At 40.4% G+C, this 14,831-nt stretch overlaps 1 protein-coding gene and 1 long non-coding RNA gene across 4 annotated transcripts in view; both read left to right on the forward strand.

Moving 5' to 3' along the window:
* The window catches only part of LOC109414426 (uncharacterized), a 65,046-nt gene that overhangs the window by 25,514 nt on the left and 24,701 nt on the right, over positions 1-14,831 (forward strand). The window lies entirely within an intron of this gene.
* LOC134288020 (uncharacterized) lies at positions 5,298-7,304 on the forward strand. Its single transcript, XR_009997702.1, has 2 exons — positions 5,298-5,408; positions 5,441-7,304. It is a non-coding gene; the product is annotated as an uncharacterized LOC134288020 (long non-coding RNA).

Raw genomic sequence — 14,831 nt, forward strand, 5'->3', positions numbered from 1 at the left:
AGATAGCTTCTCACACTCTTGAACCGTAATTTGTGGTGCAGATAAGTAGTTAGCGCCAGCCAGGTTGTTGTCAATTATCAGTATTAAACCGAAGTATGATTAAAATGTGCTTTAAACGGGAATGAATGAGCCCCACACGTATCGCCTTCCCCGACTTAAAAAAAAACAAGCGCAAACGCTAGTCCGAACCACGAGTGTAATCATTCGAGACTTCGAGACATTGCCTGTGGGGTGCAGTTGTGAGAAAAGCCAATAACACAGAAAACAATGCCTCGAAGGGATTCTCCTCCTGTGCGTTCATCTCTGACTAAGGCTTCGGCTATAGAGATTTCCACCTCTACGACCAGCCGGTTGAGCTTCTTGAAGCTGCTCTGCTCAAGAACGGCACATTTTAGGTTTTCTCACCGTCCATAATCAGCGGCGTTCTTTCAAGGTACGTAATAACTATCGCCACCATCTTGCGTCTGCAATCATCAGTGCTGATTTGGCTCCCATTATCGAAATGGAACATGATGTCTGCTTCCTGTTTGGCATTGAACCGTGTAACTCTAAAAAAATGAGTTATTGAGAATAATATTTAGGTTTAGTTTTGTACAAGTTTTCTTTTACTTTTGCTCTAATGAAACAAACTTGTTCCATTAATATTATTAAAACCCCGAATCAACCACCGATAATACGTGCGTGTGATGCGACCATGCCTAGGCGAGTCCACCCTAGAAATGGGAGGCCACCGGCTTACTGGTGGACCGACGCGATTGCGGACCTGCGCCGCGCCTGCCTACGGGCTAGGCGGCGGATGCAGCGAGCACGATCAGAGGAAGAGCGAAACGAACGGCGGGTGGTGTTCGCCGCTGCAAAAGCCGCGCTTAAGACCGAGATAAGAGCAAGCAAAAAGGCCTGCTTTGAGGGTCTCTGTCAGAGTGCCAATACGAACCCGTGGGGTGACGCCTACAGGATCGTTATGGCCAAGACGAGAGGTGTGATGGCTCCTACAGAGCAATCTCCAGAGATGTTGGAGGGGATCATTGGAGGACTTTTTCCGCGTCATGATCCTAGTCCTTGGCCTCCTTTCGTAGGACAGCCGGGGACTGGGGCTGGCGATGAGGAGAGGGTCACCGATGTGGAACTTGCGGGGATAGCTAAGTCCCTTAGCGTAGGTAAGGCCCCAGGTCCGGACGGAGTTCCGAACTTGGCCTTAAAAGTAGCTATTGCAGAGGCTCCCGAGATGTTCAGGTCTGCTATGCAGAAATGCCTGGACGAGGGAGTTTTCCCAGAAGATTGGAAGAGGCAGAGCCTGGTACTATTGCCAAAGGCGGGGAAACCACCCGGAGACCCGTCGGCATATAGACCAATATGCTTGATTGACACGGCGGGGAAGGTGCTCGAAAAGATCATCCTCAATAGAATGTTGCGGTTCACCGAGGGCGAAAATGGTCTTTCGAGTAACCAGTACGGCTTCCGGAAGGGGAGGTCCACCGTAGACGCTATCTTGTCGGTTACAAAAACCGCCGAGAAAGCACTCGAGCCTAAGAGGAGGGGAATTCGCTTTTGCGCGGTAGTGACTCTGGATGTAAGGAATGCGTTTAATAGCGCCAGCTGGTCTGCTATTGCCGATGCGCTCTTGCGTCTGGGGATACCGGAGTACCTGTACAAGATTCTCGGAAGTTACTTTCAGAATCGTGTACTAGTCTACGACACGGAGGTGGGTCGGAAGTGCTTTCACATAACCTCAGGAGTCCCGCAAGGTTCCATCCTGGGTCCGGTGTTATGGAATGTCATGTACGACGAGGTGTTGAGGTTAGAGTATCCAGTGGGAGTGGTGATTGTCGGATTTGCCGACGACATTACGCTCGAAGTCTACGGTGAAACGATCGAGGAGGTAAAGTTGACTACCAACCACTCGATTAAGGTTGTGGAGGCGTGGATGCGATCTAGGAAACTGGAGCTGGCTCACCACAAGACAGAGGTGACGGTTGTTAACAACCTGAAGTCGGAGCAGCAGACGGAGATCAGTGTAGGAGACTGTACTATCCTGTCAAAGCGCTCTGTCAAACACTTGGGCGTGATGATCGACGATAAGCTTACCTTCGGTAGCCACGTCGATTATGCCTGTAAAAGAGCCTCCACAGCTATTGCGGCACTGTCCCGGATGATGTCCAATAGCTCTGCGGTGTACGCCAGTAAGCGCAAGCTTCTGGCTAGTGTTGCTACATCCATACTTAGGTATGGCGGCCCGGCGTGGGGCACCGCGCTAAGTACTAAATGCTACCGACGGAAGCTGGAAAGTACTTACAGGCTTATGTGCCTGAGGGTTGCGAGCGCGTACCGTACCGTGTCACACGACGCTCTCTGCGTCATTACTGGTATGGTGCCTATCAGCATTCTTATCAGTGAGGACATGGAGTGCTTCGAAATGCGCGGCACAAGAGGCATACGCAGGACTGTCAGGATGGCCTCTATGGTCAAATGGCAGCGCGCGTGGGACAGTTCCACCAAAGGAAGGTGGACCCATAAGTTGATACCGAGGGTAGACAGTTGGATTAATAGGCGCCATGGGGAAGTCACATTCCACCTGACACAGGTCCTTACAGGTCATGGTTGCTTCCGACAGTATCTACACCGTTTCGGGCATGCGGATTCTCCCGAATGCCCAGTGTGCAATGGTTCAGAGGAAACGGCGGAACACGTTTTGTTCGTGTGCCCGCGTTTTCGCACAATGCGTGACCGCATGCTTGCCACATGCGGGGAGGACACAACTCCGGACAACTTGGTCCAGAGGATGTGTAGGGATGAGTTTGGCTGGAACGCCGTTTCAACGGCTATTACCCACATCGTCTGGGAGCTACAGAGGAGGTGGCGCGTGGACTCGGAGAATGGCTAGTCCAGATGCAGTACAAGAGGTGGTCCAGGGGTTCGGAGTCGGCTTCGTAGGTCATACCGGTGCCCTGCGGTCGAGATCGACCCTTACAACGATTAAGTGGCCGCGGAGAGGAAGTCCCGGTAGCGGTGCTGTCGTGGCGTCGGTCTACTGGGTTGGATCCAAGCCCGCGGTTGGAAAGGGGTCCCCGGCAAGGGTCGGGGCAGGTGGAGACCCTGCCGTCAGCAACCTACGGATGCATCTGATAGGGCCTGAAGGGTAGTGATACCCTTCCTTTGCGGGCAGGTCAGATCGGGTTGCATGTGGGCATCAGTTCTTGATGTCCGCTCAGCAGTAGGGCGCGGGCGGGGTTGACTCTGCCCGCCTTCCGAGGACAAAGGGAGTGGCGAGGACCACTCGGGAAACTGGCTAAGCGCCAGCATGCTACCGTGATGGACTCTCCAAAGCGAGTCATCGATGTTCGTTGCTGCAGGCTACGCAGCTAACCTTGTGGGTGCGATGTGCACTAGCCCCTCTCTGAAGCAATACCTTCTTGGTGGTTCCGGAGAGACGTAGGGTTTGGCGACCATAGGAATGGTTTAGTGGGTACGAGGAGAGAGTAGTCCTGGATTTTACTTTTGTTGTAGAAGACGGCCTGTCAGACCTACACTACCCTAACCTTCTGTTAGGGTGTCTGTTGAGCAGATTATCCCCCTATGGTTTAGAAGAAAAAAAAAAAAAAAAAAAAACCACCGATAATGAGCAGTCAGTACCCTCTGAAACCCTTCTTAAACTTATAAACAAATGCAAAAAAAAAATGAATAAAATTAAATAACATTTCTGACGCATATTATATGTATTCAGCTTTTTATTCGTGTCGAAAAACATTTTACAGGTGCGCAAAAAACATTTTGCAGGTTTGCTCTTGAGCCAAAACTTAAAGATTTTTTTTTGTTTTATAGAACTTGGAAGTATTGCTTCTCCGCATTCTCCCAAAATTTATCCCAAACTTTGAATATCCTATAAAATGTCTGGTATCCTCTTAAAACATTTTGATTTTTACCAAATTTTTAAATGTTTGGAGTTTTGAGAAACTTTCGTCAAGGTAATTTTTGGATTTCCAATACTTCAGATGAATTTTCAATTCCCGGTCTTTATGTTGTCTCCTGCTTTTAGAGACGACGTTTTTTTTACAAACGTCACTATCACACAACACTTCTACTAAAAGTCGGTTTCAAAACTCATTACATATTTTTGAGATGTTGATGTAAAACTATGTATATTTTGGTCTCATTGAGCCCCGTTCCAAAGTTCTTCGAGGAACGCAAGTTTAATTTTTTTTATAAATTTTGTGATCCATAATTCATGTGGAAGATACCCTTTCAAGCTTTTCTCAAAACAAAATGGTCAAACAATCTTCTTCTTTATGGCTCTACATTCTCATTGGAACTTGGCCTGCCTCGCTTTAACTTAGTGTTCTTTGAGCACTTCCACAGTTATTAATTGAAGGGATTTTTTTGCCTGTCAATCAAACGTAATAAATGATTCACCATCAGCCTAGTCCTGAACATCCTGTTTTTGTGTCTAAATTTGCTGAAATTTTCTACACGACATACTTGACTTAACATCTTTGGAAAATTTTGTAATTCTCGCAATTTTAAATTTTCATATAAAATTATGTGAAATCATTTAAATTCACCGGGAATTATCAAAGTTTTGAATCAATTTTACTGTTTTTGGTTGAATATTTATGTAAGCCTTAAGCAATGTTTCTTAACCTTCCTTAGGGAAGGGACTAATCCCTAAAAAAAGTTACAAATAAGAATAATGACTGTTCATTTGGGGCCCCTATAACCATAGCTGTAAAGGCATTCAGCATGACCATGCTGAGAGTGAAGGGCTCGATTTACGGTAGGCCTTGGAACTTTTCGTAAGGGAAATTTCATCTTACTCTCTTGGGCTTATGGTATCTTTGTGCCTGCCACACGATATATATTTGTAAAATAAAGATTGGCGAAGAAAACTCTCAGTAAATACTAGTAGAAGTGCTCATAAAACACTTAAGCTGAGAAGCAGGATTTTTTCCAGTAGGGATGTTACGCCAAGAAGAAGAAGAGGAAGAAGATGACTGTCAAGCTTTTTGTGTATCACAAGAACAAGAGGCATGAAAATCCACGAAGGTTGCACCATGTGGTGCCATTTGGAGCGAAAACTATACGAAGTTAAGTTCATTGTCGTTGCCCAATTGACCACCTTCCGGAATCCCTGTAACCCGTTCCGCATTGACCAGACCTGCCCAGAACCCTTCAAAAATAGTCTTTAATAATATGTTTCTCATTTCAGTGAAGCGTGCAGAGAAGTTATGCAATAAAATGCATAAAGGGAATACATTTGTGGATTGTCAAGCACATAGCAATGATGAAAACTCACATTTCGGATGTTCCGGAACCGGTTCTCAAAAATTAGTTATTATTAATGTCTATAATCAAAGTCCACGTGAATACCTTTCCAACGATCCTCGGACGGTCCTGATTACTTGTTTGGTTGCAAAGTTATAGCTTGCCAAAGTTAGGATCTCTAAAGCGGCATTTTTCAGTTGAAGCAGGTTCCCGGTGGCCACAGTGGCCAAATTCGGATTTCTCCGGTGGTTTTGAAAACTAGACTTGTGCCCCTTTCATTTGAGCCAAGAGATCCAAAATTGGACAAGCCACTGATTTTTGCGAGCTGTCCAAAGTTTGGGGTTAAAAATGACCCCAGGGTCTTATTTGTAACTTGTTTATGGGAGTGCCTCTAGGGGTCATTCAATGCTTTTAATTTTTGGGAAAGCTTTATTTTCACGAAAATATAATTGTCAGAAAATGTAAGATTGCTAGGATTCGTTAAACAAAAGCTACAGAGAATTGAAATTTGAAAAAGGTCAAAAATGACCCCAAGACCTTACTATGTTATAAAACATGTTGAGAAACTAAATTTTATTTGGATTTTGAGAAAAATGGCACTAAAAATTCTTCACATTTTAGCATTTAAATGCTAAATTTTTGAACTGAAGGTTGTTCTAAAATAATGAAAATTCTCTGTAAAAAAAATATTGATTCGCCGCGACACACCAGCGGAACTGACGTTTCTCTTCACACACGCGGAAATAAACCCGACGTACCGAAAAACAATCATTTGGATACAAGAGCTGCGGACCCCTGCATCCACTTTCCCGAAAATGTCAGCGGATCTAATGTTTCTCTCCACAACCTTTAAATTTCCGATCCTAGTAAGCAGAAACAACCAAAACGAATTCCGAATCAAGAATCATCGCCACGTTTAATAGGGAATTCTCAACCCCCCTCCTCTCTTTGTACGGGGTTCCCTATCTAACCTGTTTAATTGAGCGATATTATCTGCATTGTTAAACTCCGTTAAAAAAGTTGCAGCATAAATTAGATGAAAACGATTATTGAACCTAGTTTTTAAACCATAAAACTTAATGTTTTAATACAAAGAAGAATGATATCACAATTTCATTGCGCTTAAATTTTTTGGATTCATCATGATCATCAAGAGTTTTCCGTGAAATACTATCAGTATTGGAATGCTTTCTGTGTATTTCGCAAGAAGATCACTACACACTAAGATCAACTCGTTATTTTCCCCATGTTTTTACCGAGTTTACAGCAGATTTAACTCGGTACACTCGGTTATTCTTTTTGCTGAATACTCTGTGAATGAGTTAACGAGTTCTGCAAATGAACTGTCAACAATTACAGATGAACGGTAAATATCGTTACAGGTGAATGGTAAATGTTGATTACCGAGTTAAATCTGCTGTTGAAAATTCAGTAAAAAGATGGAAAAAATTAAAACATAATAAATTAAGTAAAACAGATCCCAGCTATGTTCATTTGTTTGAAGATATAGCACGTGCATTTAGTATGATGTTTGAATCGTAATATAACACGTTAAACCTGTATCACATAGTTTAATACGGAGAATCATTCTCCAGATTCGCTCCATTTGCACATTACATGGTCTCCGCATATGCAAAGATCTAGTTGTGGTTCGGCACTGAATGTCAAGCCAATGAATTATTGGCAAACGTTGGTTCTAATAAAATTGAACTCAATATACTAAGACTGAAAACGTGCATGTAAATCTGAACACCGAATCCCGCACTCTGTACGTGTCCGCTACGACCACACTTAGGCCTTTCGGGCGTAAAATGAGCACACCATGTAGGAGAACTTTTCTCGACGTGTTTCTGTTTATCGTGCGCTCACGTAGGTCGGCTCTCGATAGTAGTGGAGTGGTTTTAGGACGCTTCTTTAGTTCGTAACGTGATTACTATCGGTTTTCCCTCTTATTTTTTGTCCAAAATCCCTTTGCAAAACGCAACTTCCCGAGAGGGCCATATCCAAATGTTATCTCATGGAGGTATCATTCTTCCTTTCTTCCGTCCTGTTGGCGGAAAATCATTGCCCTGTAGTCTATGCGGATCCACGACCAACCGCAGATGCGCTCCACCAGCTGTGTGTTGTGTTGTAGGTACGGTGTATTATTATTATTACATACCGAAGCCCTGCATCATACTCCGGCAATTTTGAACGTGATACTGGTGAACAGTGCTTGCGCCGAATTGGTATTTGGCAAAAATGTAAGTGCATATAGAAAAGATTAAATTTTGCAAAGAGATGGTTTCTTATGCAGATAGGTTTTATTATAATGTTAGACCAAAATTATAAAGAAAGGAAAAGAGATTTTAACACAACCTAACATCCGAAAGGAGTGTTATTTTTTAATTCAAAAGAGAAAAGCGTGCAATCTAACTTCAATATTTGTTTCTCCAATAAAAGGTTACTGGATTTAAAAAATCCTTTTTTATTAACTTAAAACAAACACATTAATGAAAACAAAAGCACGAATTGTGGCGCTCTTTTATAAATTATTTCGAAGCTTCTAAATACCGTTTTGCTCAAAAAAAGAGAAAGAAAATTATGTTAAGCCAAAAAAGCGAAGGGAGGGAGTTTACGAAACGCGCATACAAAAAACATTTACTATTTCATAGAAAACATCTTACAATTAGAGTAGGTACTGTGGAAAAATCATTAAAATCAAAATGCACAATAAATTAAAGGGGCTGCCCCGAAAAAAAATTGTAGAAGAGATTCTTATGAGCTTTATTCATACTCTAATCGTGATTGTTTTTAGTGGGAAGGGATAGTAAGTTATACGATTTTGTTTTTAATAATTCAATATCTTACAGAATCTGTAGTGACAAATCACTCAAAGATTTCCGTAAATATAAGAGAGATTGTAGAAACTGTGAATTAGGAGTTGGCTGTGAGAACCATTGCGTTTCACGCCGGCGAACGAAGCACACACCTGAAACGTGTGGAACAATTCCTTCCAATGGACAAAAAATCTATCGTTCTTGAGTTTTAATGAACTTTATATGTCCATATGAACAGTTCTAAAAAATCGTAGCCGTAAACGTGATCAAAATTTCTCAGATAACTGACCAAATGTTGAACCAAAAAATGTTTTCCATTAAATTTTCCAACATTGACAAAAATCCGGAATTAAAACATAAGGAAATAATTTCACAAGATTTATAGGGTCTGCCTATATTCATCCTACAGGTTCTTCGATGTAACATACAAATAAATTTTCTCTCTGTTCGTTACATCGAAGCAGAAAAAAATAGCATTTTTATGCTTCTATTGTTGAATTTTACGCAAATTAATCTCAAATAATGATTTCAGTGAATTTCACAAAATAAATAACGAAAAATATGAGATTTCACGTTATAACCTACATTTTGCTTCGATATAGCGTACACTACATTTTTCCCAATTTGCGCTAATTCTGGGTAAAGGCTAATGCTGCAACAATTCATTTGAGTTATTTTGTATATTATCTGTTGGTTATCACTGGAAATAATTAAATTTTTCAATATTGTACGTTTTATTGAAGATTACCTGTATTCGAAAACAAGCGATTTCGGCACCAATTGATTCGTTTCTTTTCGATTTCTTGCGTGCTCATTTGTAACAAAAAAATACAAAAATAAGAAACAAAACAAACAGCGCTTCAATCCTTTGTTTTTCGTAGGATGAAAAAGGGAGCCACATGCTTAATATGGGAACTAATATCCTAATATGTCAAATTTTTAAGTTGTACTTTTCCATTGTTTCTGATTTATGCCATTTGTTCTAATGCGAAATAAAGTTTATATAGTTTTTTTGAGTTTTAGTTTGATTTAGTGAAACTACAAAAAAAACAAATATATGTGGAATTATGAAGATTCGATTGAAACTCTAATACGTAAATTTGATATACCAATTCTAGCACTAAAGATGGACACGTCCCACCATGAGCGCTCGACATCATGTACAATCAGCCGAACATAATCGGTGCCAGCGGTTTTTATGACCTTTATCTTCGAACGGGCAAGCGCTTGGAAACGTGCTGTTCCCGTTCTACGACTCTCTTGCGTTTTCTGTATTGGTTCGATTGCAAATGTTTGTTTTCTAAAGTTTCTTTTCCAAATGAATTGTAAACATCGACTGCGCCGTCGCAGTGCAGTTTTACTTTTTTATTACCGGATTTTCTCTCCCTCACTATTCGCAGCTCACCGACAGTCACCGGTGCTGTTAGAACCGAACGTTGGTTACCACAGTTTAGTACGAAATCCGATCAACCGATGACGACGACAACGACCACCATGACTCCCGCTGATTCCGTTCCACAGCTAGGGGTTTCCAAACTGAGCATCCTGTAGTGAATACAACATCATTTTAAATACCGCACTACGTATTATGCTTTTGGTTGAAATCAGAAGTGATCGGCGGTGCTAAAAATTGATTTTTAACCTACTTAGAAATGTTACAACTCTATTTGGATTAGTGCATATTAGTGCATAGCTCTTAATTAGCTTAATGATGCGCAACAGAACAAATAGATTCAAATTTACTTCGAAGCTACAACTTCGCATGTGCTTCTAGTGACGACTTCGATTTGGTGGTACAACGATAATAATTCCAATAAAGATAGTCATTTATACTAACTTCCTGTTTCTGAATATGTTTTGGTGTGCTCGTGAAATAGACTTGTATGTTCATATCATGGTATTGATTCTCTTATTAAGCATGTGGCTCCCAATTTCATCCTTGGGATGTTTTGTTTCTTATATTTGTATTTTTTTTTTGTTAGAAGTGAGCACACATCAAATCAAAAAGAACGGAATCAATCGGTGCCGTATTCGCTTTCGAAGAGGATGAATTTGGGAGCGTGAGATTCAGTTTGCGGCTGTCGGCACAGTATCATAACGTCCGAGGCCATAACATCCCAGGACTGTGATGTCGCCTTCACACGGCATCAATATATTGATGTGTTTCTTCAAACCATCAATATATTGATGTCGTCTGGGGACCGCTTCAGACACCGTTTGTCTACAGATAGTACCCAAGTAACCAGTAAGCATTTGAAATAGCATTGCATTACTCCAGCATTATAGTAGTCCTTACGACAAGGCATTTAATGCTAATTGGCCGTATTTGCGCCTATAGTGCTACCTCACAGCAGGTTTTGGCAAAATAACGGGCTGCCTGAGTGCAGCACCTTCAGGAACGTCGTATCAAAATGTCAAAAAAGCGTAACGCCTCGTCGAGCAAAACAAAACAAAAGTAGATTTACGTCCGCTCCTCGTTCTTCGCGCTTCCTCGTCCTTGCACACTCCAGCTGATGTGCTTTTTTTGCATATTTTAATAGTTATTTGGCCTTGAACTTACGATCCAGAGATTATTCGTCCATGTTTGCTGCTCAAGTTTCTGTTCCACGCTTCAGGATATGCCACAGCTGTTCCGATGGCGTGTGCTGATTTAACCCCCAATATAAAGAATAATTCGGAAGCAGTTTCAGTTCCAACAACCAAAACTTGTGTTCTGTGCACAAAGCATTTTCATTACCTTTTCGATCTAGCTTATGATTCCCTCTTCCGCATAATTGTATGACCCGCCAAAGCATTCACCGATTCGGTACATACACTGAGGCAAAAATACTTAGGAATATAATAAGTCGAAACTTATGAACGGACGATTTTTCTGTTTCATTACTAGCTTATTGTCTTCATAATTGTTGCGAACGCATTCCATATCTACAACTTAAGATTGACATAATCGACATGGTTGTGAAAAAGCCATAATTGAAATCTATGAAAATCTTTACAATGAGAGTATGGGTTCCATCTAGCTGCGTCTTAGACAAACAAGCATTACTCACTGATCAGTTTTTAGAGCTATCGGACACTCAAAATCAAATAGATTTTATTTAAGTGCCCATAAATTCTCCCAAATGAACAACAACAGTGGAATTATACGTAAGTAAAATTATCGATTCCTCTGAATTGATCCTAGCGATTTTCGCGAGGATTTTCGTAAAAATGACAAGAAGCAAGTTTGACTGCATTGTGTGGTAAAACAAACCATACAAATTAGCATTATTTAATTAAAGTACAGTCGAATATGGTCCTTTTCACTTTATTTCATGTGATCGATGAAGAGAAATCGAATATTTTACTTACGCGGTAATTCAAGACACATGACATGAATTGGAGCAGAATTATTTCATCAAAAACAATCACAATATATGAATACGAATATCATTTTGCTTGCGACATGACATTTATAATTACCAATGTTGTTTTCTATAAGTTTCAGTAGTTGATTTCAATAAGAGCAAACATACGATAGTTATAGTTTTCATCCAATGATGTTCCTACGCAAAACTTATGATGTTGGTAAGTGACTGGACATAAAAATTTATCCCACTTAATCATAAGTGAAATCTATGGCTTTCAACAATAATCATAGTGTCACCAAATCTTAAGGGGATCTTATGCTCTTCCTAAGTATTTTGCCTCAGTGTACTTTTCGACCAAATGATACATGGTAATTGTTCGTTGGCCATGTTCCTAATCTGAACCAGCAGCCGCAATGTTTGCTGTTGGATAAGTTCGGAAAAAAACCCAAGGGAAAACTAATAAGGAACTCAGATGTACAAATATGTCAACAGAGGCATAGAATATGTAAAAAAGAGACTACATGCGTTATCAAACACGTAACATATCTTCCATACTCTTTGCTCTTAGCGTTTGAAGAGCAGTTAAAAAGCATTCTAAATGCTTCCAGGCAAAAACGCCTCAAGCAGTTGAAAAGCTAATTAACAGCCAAAAGCTTTTGAGCAGCACTGGTTATGCTAATTCAAGGCAGCTATGCATTCGAACTGCTTATGTAGGGCAGCAAGCAGTTCAAATACTTAATACGGTCGGCTCTACGGCTTATCCAAATGCTTAGTGGCTACCTGGGTAGAATATACATAGATTCGTGTTGATGAATCCGTTGTATCCAAGCGAACTGTCAAAATCTGTATCCAAACGAGCATAGTGGTTTCTGCTTTTAGTGGTGTTGCGTGTACGTACACGTTGCATTACACGAACACTACTTGAGTTACTGGTTGAAAATAGTAAACAAAAATCAGCTGTTCCCGGCAAAATCAAATGGGCATATTTTCAACCAGTAGATTTGCATTAGTGTTCGTGACGCCGCGCTGCGAAACCACTATGACTTCACGATTTGGACAACATCAATGGAGCGCATGATGTCATATTCAATCGTCGCACTCTTGAAAATTATTACTTACACGCTTGAAACATTTTAGTCAGCGGATCTAAATTTTGGGCGCAGTTTGATCATCACCAGGTCGTCTATTATTCAGAACTGTGCTTGAAAAAATGGCTACGTATGGCCATGCCCTTGAAGGCGAAATTTGATGAGTCGTAGGCCGTTTTCGATCATCAGTTGGTGGGCGCTGAACTTTCCGCTCAGGTTTGCAGAACCAAGGCAAATTTTACATACAGTTAACTTTTTTGATTGTCCAAGGCGTGCCTAAAGCATGTCTAAAGTTCAACTACCTCCAAAATACATTCAGTCTTTGAAATTTGATTTTGATAAATAGCAACCATTTTGCCAACCAGGGCGCGTAAATTATGCAAAAATAATTTAAAAAATGTATTAAAAGTATATTATAACAAGCGAAAATCTGATTGAGAACAACTGACCGGCTACATATGGCTACGGTAGCGAACAACCGCACCGGGTCAAAGCGAGAGCATAAAAGAAAATTGAGATAGGAAGGAAGGAAACACGGAAGGAAAACCCCACAAAGCCTGATTCAAGAACGATCTGAAGGGGTTCGCTCTCTCCCAACCAACATCCTCGGAGCTACGCGCTCGGCTCCCGGTTTCGGTCAAATGGTTTTTATTATTATTAAAAAGTAATGGCAGTACCACACCAGCAGATCTCGGGATTGGTTAGTAATGAAAAATGCCTTGGCGTAAATGAAAAAAGAGCATTTTTACTATGCTGTTTTTTGTGCTAAACGTAGGAATTTTTCACATGATATACTGTGAAAATGTTATATGATAAAGAAAAGAAACTTGACATCCGACTGTTTGAACCATTGCTTTGGCATCAATTAACAGGTTTGCAACTGGCTGGATGATCTACCTACAAATTAGATTTAAGTACATATTCATCAAGTGCTGTTGGCTAAAAATGCAGCATGTTGCTTGCTTGCTGCTAGGTATTCCAATTTGCTGCGTCCATACTGCGTCTTTTCACATGTGCTCTATACATTCAGACAAAATCAGATTCGTTAATTATGGATATGTGTGATTTATTTATTTATACTATTCACATTGGCCAACCATTGCATGCTTGGGTAAAGGAGAATATGTTAAATACCTAGAGCCGGAGCCCAGCACTTTTTTGCAAGGAACTGCGCAGCTTGACCTGCCTGCAGTGTTAAACCCCTCGAGTAAAAAGCGGAAGCTTTTCATTGCAAGGCTTTAAATATTTTAGATTGCTACAGTCGCAGTCTAATTTATATTTGATGTACCGCAGAATGGGGTAGTGTTGGACATAAGCGATGACAGTGACTGTCGCTGCGATCAATATGTAACTTTTTTGGGTGAGAAAATAATTCAGTCAGATGTTATCAAATAACAGTGCAACATTTGGCCTATTGTTGAAATAAGCTTTGAAACTGCATGACAGTATCTTTTCAGTGTTTCAGTACCATGAGTGGCACCGATTTTATTCATTATTAGAGGTTTTATCCCGAGGATGGGAACTATTATGTTTTGGTTTGTTGGTATGAATAGAATTCGTTGAGCACAGAATAAAAGGCCAAGTTTTCGAAAAAATGTTAGTATGCAAAAATCACAGTGCTTCCCAGCCCATTAACCATTTTATTATAAAATAAAAATTTGTATTCAATCCAAATTTATCAATCGTTTTCTATGACTATCATGTTTCAGCAAAAAATTAAAACATACAACCAATTTTTGAGTTACGTAATTTCAATGGCGTAAATTCATAAATTCAAAGACAAAACAAAGAACAGTATGTGACACATTCTAAAGTGATGTTACATGATGTTACAACGTTTTGACGCCTTTTCGGTCAGATTTTGCACTATAAATCATAAATACGACCATACACTAGAAATATTTTAGCATATTCGAATTCCTTGTAAGGTTTGCGGTAAATATGATCAGTAACCTGGTACACGGTTTATATGGGAAAATATAAAAAAATGGAAAAACTTTAACTCCTGCATACTTTTTGAGTTCCATTTTGGTCCCAAATCAACTGTGCAAAATTTGAGATCGATCGAAGAAACTATATTTTAGCGCCCGCCATTCTTAGTTTTTCATACGATTTACTATGGGGAAAATTTACTTCTTCAGAGAAAAATCGCTTGAGGTCACCCATTGATCACTAAAAATAAGTCGTTGAATGATTTATGTAGATAACTTTACGAGGAATCAGACCTCGGAAGACCACAAACCGATGCGACATTCGTGGAAAAAGTTATTAAGCCTTACCCGATCGATAAAATAACGAGATTTTATTATTTATTGTTA

Source organism: Aedes albopictus, chromosome 2 (genome assembly GCF_035046485.1).
Source record: "Aedes albopictus strain Foshan chromosome 2, AalbF5, whole genome shotgun sequence".
NCBI lineage: Eukaryota > Metazoa > Arthropoda > Insecta > Diptera > Culicidae > Aedes > Aedes albopictus.